A 5996-nucleotide genomic window follows, 5' to 3' on the forward strand; every position below is an offset into this window, starting at 1 on the left:
CTTTGTTGAAGAGGTAGAACATATTTGTAGGAAAACACCAGAAGTCAAGTTAGAAGCTACCATGGCCAATCAGGGTGAACGATTACAGTTACCTGCAGTAGGTGACCATAGAGCGCTGAGGGATTATTCTATCTCATCCCACTTCACATCACCTTCTTGCATTATATTGCCACCCACTACTGCCGTAAATTATGAGTTGAAACCAGGTGTGATCCAACTCTTCCCTACATTCTATGGGGTTGAGAAGGAGGACCCTTATTACCACATCAAGGAATTCTTATATATCTGTACGACTTTCAAATTCCAGAATTTCTCAAATGACTCTATCCGGTTAAGACTTTTTCCATTTTCGCTTAAGGATAAGGCCAAGTCTTGGCTTAATTCCTTGGAGGTGGGCAGCATTACTTCATGGGACACATTAGTGACAAAATTTTTGTCCAAGTACTTTCCCATTCTGAGAACTACAATCCTCAGGAGAGAAATCTCCAACTTTATGTAGCAGGAGGGTGAACACTTTTATGAGGCTTGGGAGAAATGGAAGGATTTGATCCGTAGGTGTCCACATCATGGGTTTGAGAAATGGCATTTAGTGCAATACTTTTATCAAGGTCTTACACCCCAGGTTAGATCCATGGAAGATGCAACGAGTGGTGGGAGTTTGATGGGTAAGAGTGCTAGTGTGGCATGGGACTTCTTTGAAACGTTGAGTGATCAATCTCAGCACTGGGGTTCGTCATTTAATGTTGATAGGAGATCCCACGAAGCCAAAAGAGGGGGTCTCTACGAGGTTAGTGAAACACCCATGCTCATGGCCAAGATTGAGGGGTTGACTAGAAAAATCGATGCCCTTATGGTGTCCAAGAGTTCACCTACTCCTAACCCATCTACTGTCTGTGCCATATGCTCTGGTTCATCTCATCCCACACAAATGTGTCCATCTAGTTCATCCTACCTGGAGCTCATTGAGGACTTGAATGCAGTCCAGAATTTTCATAGACCAAACCGGAACGATCCTTTTTCGGAAAGATATAATTCGGGTTGGCCTAGGCACCCAAATTTCTCATGGTCCAAGGGCCCACAGGTTGGGGTCCTCCAGGGTTTAATCAACCCCAAGCTCCGCGCTCACACTTCACTCAACAACCATTGATTCCTCAAAAACCTTCACTTGAGGATACACTTCAATTATTCATGCAGAATACATAGTCCTCCATTACTAAACTTGAAATGCAAGTGAGTCAGTTGGCCAGCCAAATGAGTGAATAGGCACAAAATAGACTCCCGAGTCAAACCATTAACCCAAAAGCACATATGAGAGTGGGTCGAATTCCAATCCCCACCATGAGCAAGCCAAAGCCATAACCACCCTTAGGAGTGGTCATGAGTTGAATAATGGGGTAGGGACCACTAAGTCTAAGGAGTCAAAGGATGACAATGGGGACACATCATTGAGTGAAGAACCTCCAAGTTCTCCACCAACAGTGAGGTAGATCCCTAACCAAGTCCCACCAGCTCCTTATCCGCAGAGGTTATCGGGCCCACCTAGGAAAGGAGATAGCATACATGAAACATTGGAATTGTTTAGTAAGGTTCACATTAACATTCCACTTCTTGATGATATTAGGCAAGTCCCTGCTTATGCCCGATTTTTGAAAGACCTTTGTACACAGAAGAGCAAACAACATGTTAACAAAAAGGTCTTTCTTACTGAGAATGTAAGCTCAATTCTGAAGCACAACACTCCTCCTAAAGTTAAAGATCCTGGATGCCCCACAATTTCATGTGTCATTGGTGAACATACCATCCAGAGAGCTTTTCTTGACTTTGGGGCAAGTGTGAATTTGCTTCCTTTCTTTGTGTACCAGAAATTAGGTTTGGGGGAATTGAAGCCTACCCTCATCACACTTCAACTAGCTGATCGTTCTATCAAGATACCACGAGGAGTAGTTGAATATGTTTTGATAAAAGTAGACAAATTTCTGTTCCCGGTTGATTTCATTGTTCTTGATATAGAACCACTAGTCAATGTGACCAACCAAATTTCTGTCATCCTAAGACGTCCCTTCTTAGCCACATCTAATGCTATCATTCATTGTAAAAGTGGTGAGTTGGAGTTGTCTTTTGCAAATTTTAAGGTCTCGTTGAATGTGTTTAATGTCGGGCACCATCCACTTGAGTCTGATGATATGAGTCCTGCATTTAAGATAGAGATTATTATGCTTAATGACGAATCCACTCTTGAATATTTTGAGTCTTACATAACATCTTTAGACATGGACTATTTTGATGAGGAAACATATTTCCGAGAGGTTGACTCTTTACTTAGTTCTGTCCCTCTGTTGGAGGAAGCTTATGAGGTTGTCACAACTAATCATCCACATGATCTTCATCTTGACTTGGACAAACCTCTTGAAACTTCCAAGCTAGATCTTAGGCCACTTCCTCCCACGTTGAAGTATGCATTCTTGGGACCCATGAACTCATTGCCAGTCATTATTGTCTCTGATTTGAGTACTGAGCAAGAGGAACAATTGACTGAAATTTTACAAGCACACAGAGAAGCATTGGGGTGGACTCTTGATGCCTTAAAAGGGATTAGCCCCTCCATATGCATGCATCGTATTCATTTGGAGGAGGGGACTAAAGCCTCACGTGAGATGCAACGTAGGTTAAATCCCCATATGCTGGAGGTTGTGAGAGAAGAAGTCATCAGGTTGCTTGTGACAGGAATCATTTACCCTATTTCTAATAGCACCTGGGTGAGTCCAATTCAAGTTATACCTAAGAAAGGGGGGATAACGATAATGAAAAATGAAAGTGGTGAATTGATTCCCACAAGAACTACCAGCAAGTTGCGTGTCTGCATTGATTATAGAAAACTTAATTCCGCCACTAGGAAGGATCACTTCCCACTACCTTTCATTGATCAGGTGCAAAAGAGAGTGACTGGCCACATTTTTTATGGCTTCTTAGATGGATACTCCGGCTACAATCAAATTCCCATTGCTTCAGAAGACCAGGAAAAGACCACATTCACGTGTCCGTTTGGCACCTATGCTTACAGACGCATGCCTTTTGGTTTATGCAATGCGCCCGCCACTTTCCAATGGTGCATGATGAGTATTTTTTCTGACATGATTGGTGACTTTTTAGAGGTCTTTATGGATGACTTTTCTGTGTTTGGCTCAAGTATTGAGACATCTCTGCACAATCTTTCACTCATATTGTCCCGTTGCATTAAGTCCAATTTAGTCTTGAATTGGGAGAAATGCCACTTCATGGTAAAAGAAGGAATTGTTTTAGGACATGTAGTGTCTGAGCGGGGTGTAGAAGTGGACATAGCCAAGGTTGACCTAATTGCCAATCTGCCACCACCTACTTTTGTGAAGGGGGTGCATTCTTTCCTTGGCCATGCTGGGTTCTATAGGCCCTTCATTAAGGACTTTAGCAAAATTTCTCGTCCTTTAACGAATTTGCTTGCTCAAGATGTTGTTTTTGCCTTTGATGATGCCTGTATTCATGCTTTTGAGACACTGAAGAAATGTTTGTCCACTGTACCCATTGTCCAACCCCCTACTTGGTCTTTGCCTTTTGAGTTGATGTGTGATGCCTCTGATTATGCATTGGGGACTATTTTGGGGCAAAAGACGGATAAAATTCCATGTGTCATTTAGTATGCTAGCCACACTCTTCATGATGCTCAATTGAATTACATTACCACTGAGAAGGAGTTGCTAGCTGTTGTGTTTGCCTTGAACAAATTCAAATCATATCTATTAGGGTCAAAGGTTATAGTGTTCACTGATCATTTTGGTTTGAAGTACTTATTATCCATCAAGGACACTAAACCCCATTTGATTAGATGGATCTTGCAATTGCAAGAATTTGACCTTGAGATTCGAGATAAGAAGGGTTGGGAGAATGTTGTTGCTGATCATCTATCTAGGATCTATGTAGCACCTCAGGAAGGATCCCTTCCTTTAAATGATTCCTTCCCTGATGAACAACTTCTCCAAGTATCCCAGTTGCCTTGGTTTGCTGACATAGTCAACTATCTTGTAACTCGTAAGATTCCTGATTACTGGAGTAAACAAGATCGGTTGAAATTCTTTTCCCAAGTCAAACATTTTTTTTGGGATGACCCTTATTTGTTCAAGGTGTGTCCTGGCCAAGTCATTAGGCGTTGTGTACCTGAGCAAGACTTTGCCAACATTCTTGAATTTTGTCATTCCCACGCATGTGGTGGACATTTGGTGCTAGAAAGACCGCGGCTAAAGTCTTGCAATGTGGTTTCTATTGGCCTTCATTATTTAGAGATGCCCACGAGTTTTGTCGTGTTTGTGATAGATGCCAATGAACTGGTTGTTTGTCTAGGAAGAACAGGATGCCTCTTAACCCCATTCTTATTGTTGAATTGTTTGATGTGGGGTATTGACTTCATGGGTCCTTTTCCTGTCTCGTTCGGCTATCAATACATCCTTGTTGCTGTTGAATATGTGTCTAGATGGATTGAAGCTATTGCATGTAAGACAAATGATCACAAAGTGGTGGTAAAGTTTTTAAAAGAAAACATCTTTAATCGGTTTGGTACCCCAAGAGCGATCATCAGTGATGGGGGTACTCATTTTTGTAACAGAGCATTTGAGACCTTGTTGAAGAAATACTCCATCACTCAAAGGGATTTTGGAGAAGTCAGTTCGCTTTGATAGGAAAGATTGGTCCACTCAATTGGACGATGCTTTATGGGTCTATCGAACCACTTATAAGACTCCTATTGGGATGTCTCCATTTCGCCTAGAATTCGGCAAAGCATGTCATCTACTTGTTGAGCTTGAGCATAGAGCTTATTGGGCCATTAAGGCTTTGAATTTTGATTTGACTCAAACAGGTGAGGAGGGAAAATTGCAATTGAATGAGTTGGAGGAGATACATCATGATGCTTATGAGAATGCCAAACTGTATAAGGAGTGAACAAAGATTTTACATGATAAATCTATTTTTCGTAAGTCTTTTACTGTTGGGCAGAATGTTTTATTTTATAACTCACGATTGCATTTGTTTCCAGGGAAACTGAGATCCAGGTGGTCCGGTCCATTTGAGGTTACACAGGTGTTTCCTCATGGAGCTATTGAGATCCGCAATCACGGAGACGGGTCGGTCTTCAAAGTTAACGGTCAGAGGCTCAAACCATATCGTGAAAATGTCCCCACACCAAAGGAGGTGATGGAGTTTTTCTTGGAGGAACCTGTCCTTTCATCTAGACTGCGTCAGAGTCTTGCTTATGACTATAAACTTAGCACATTGTGGGCAATCCCCACATTTCTATCCCTTTGTACATTACAGTTTTTATTTTTTGTTTATTCATTCTTATTGGGATAACCTTTGGTGTACTCTGGTCTTGATTGATTGGAGGTCCCCCGACGATGCCGGCCCCGTCATGGACTCGGGGTACTCTCTTGTCGGCTGAGAGCATAATGGTTCTGGTAGTCGATGACCAAACTTTTGGTCCCTAGTTTGAGAGGTCTGTACTCAAACAACCGGTCTGGGATTGACCAGTTCGATCTTGAAGTATTGAATGAAAACCTTATCATGTGTAACTCAAGGACATGTGTTCTGCGCGTGATTCCTGCTGCCTTCAGTGGCCAGTCACACAAAGATTTCTTCAAAGTGTGATGTGGGATAGCGGTTTCATCTACGGATGATTACCTACAAGTACGACTGATACGAGTAAACCTTCTTCAAGGGAGACTATGTATCATTCTTGGGGGTCTTTATTGACTCTTCGATATTATTGTTGATGACCAAACACATATGGTCCCACCTATGGATTGAGGATCCCTGAGGGAGCTTAACCCTTACTCTGCTGGAGTATAACTAGCTAAGTTGTGAGTCAACTGGAGTAGTAGCTACTAGACGAGAAGACTGGCACCAGAACCGACATTAAGGCCAACAATAAATCGTCTAGTAAATCAGATATTTTAGTGATTGTTAGTTGGTTT

At 42.0% G+C, this 5996-nt stretch overlaps 1 non-coding gene across 1 annotated transcript; it reads right to left on the reverse strand.

Moving 5' to 3' along the window:
* Positions 1–466: 466 nt before the first annotated feature.
* Positions 467–573, reverse strand: LOC137964325 (small nucleolar RNA R71). Its single transcript, XR_011115522.1, has one exon. It is a non-coding gene; the product is annotated as a small nucleolar RNA R71 (small nucleolar RNA).
* Positions 574–5996: the final 5423 nt, after the last annotated feature.

The sequence above is a fragment of the Aristolochia californica genome, unplaced genomic scaffold (genome assembly GCF_029961685.1).
Source record: "Aristolochia californica isolate CCGP_79_NKW_82.1479 unplaced genomic scaffold, dmAriCali1.0.hap1 SCAF_4, whole genome shotgun sequence".
Classification (NCBI taxonomy): Eukaryota; Viridiplantae; Streptophyta; class Magnoliopsida; order Piperales; family Aristolochiaceae; genus Aristolochia; species Aristolochia californica.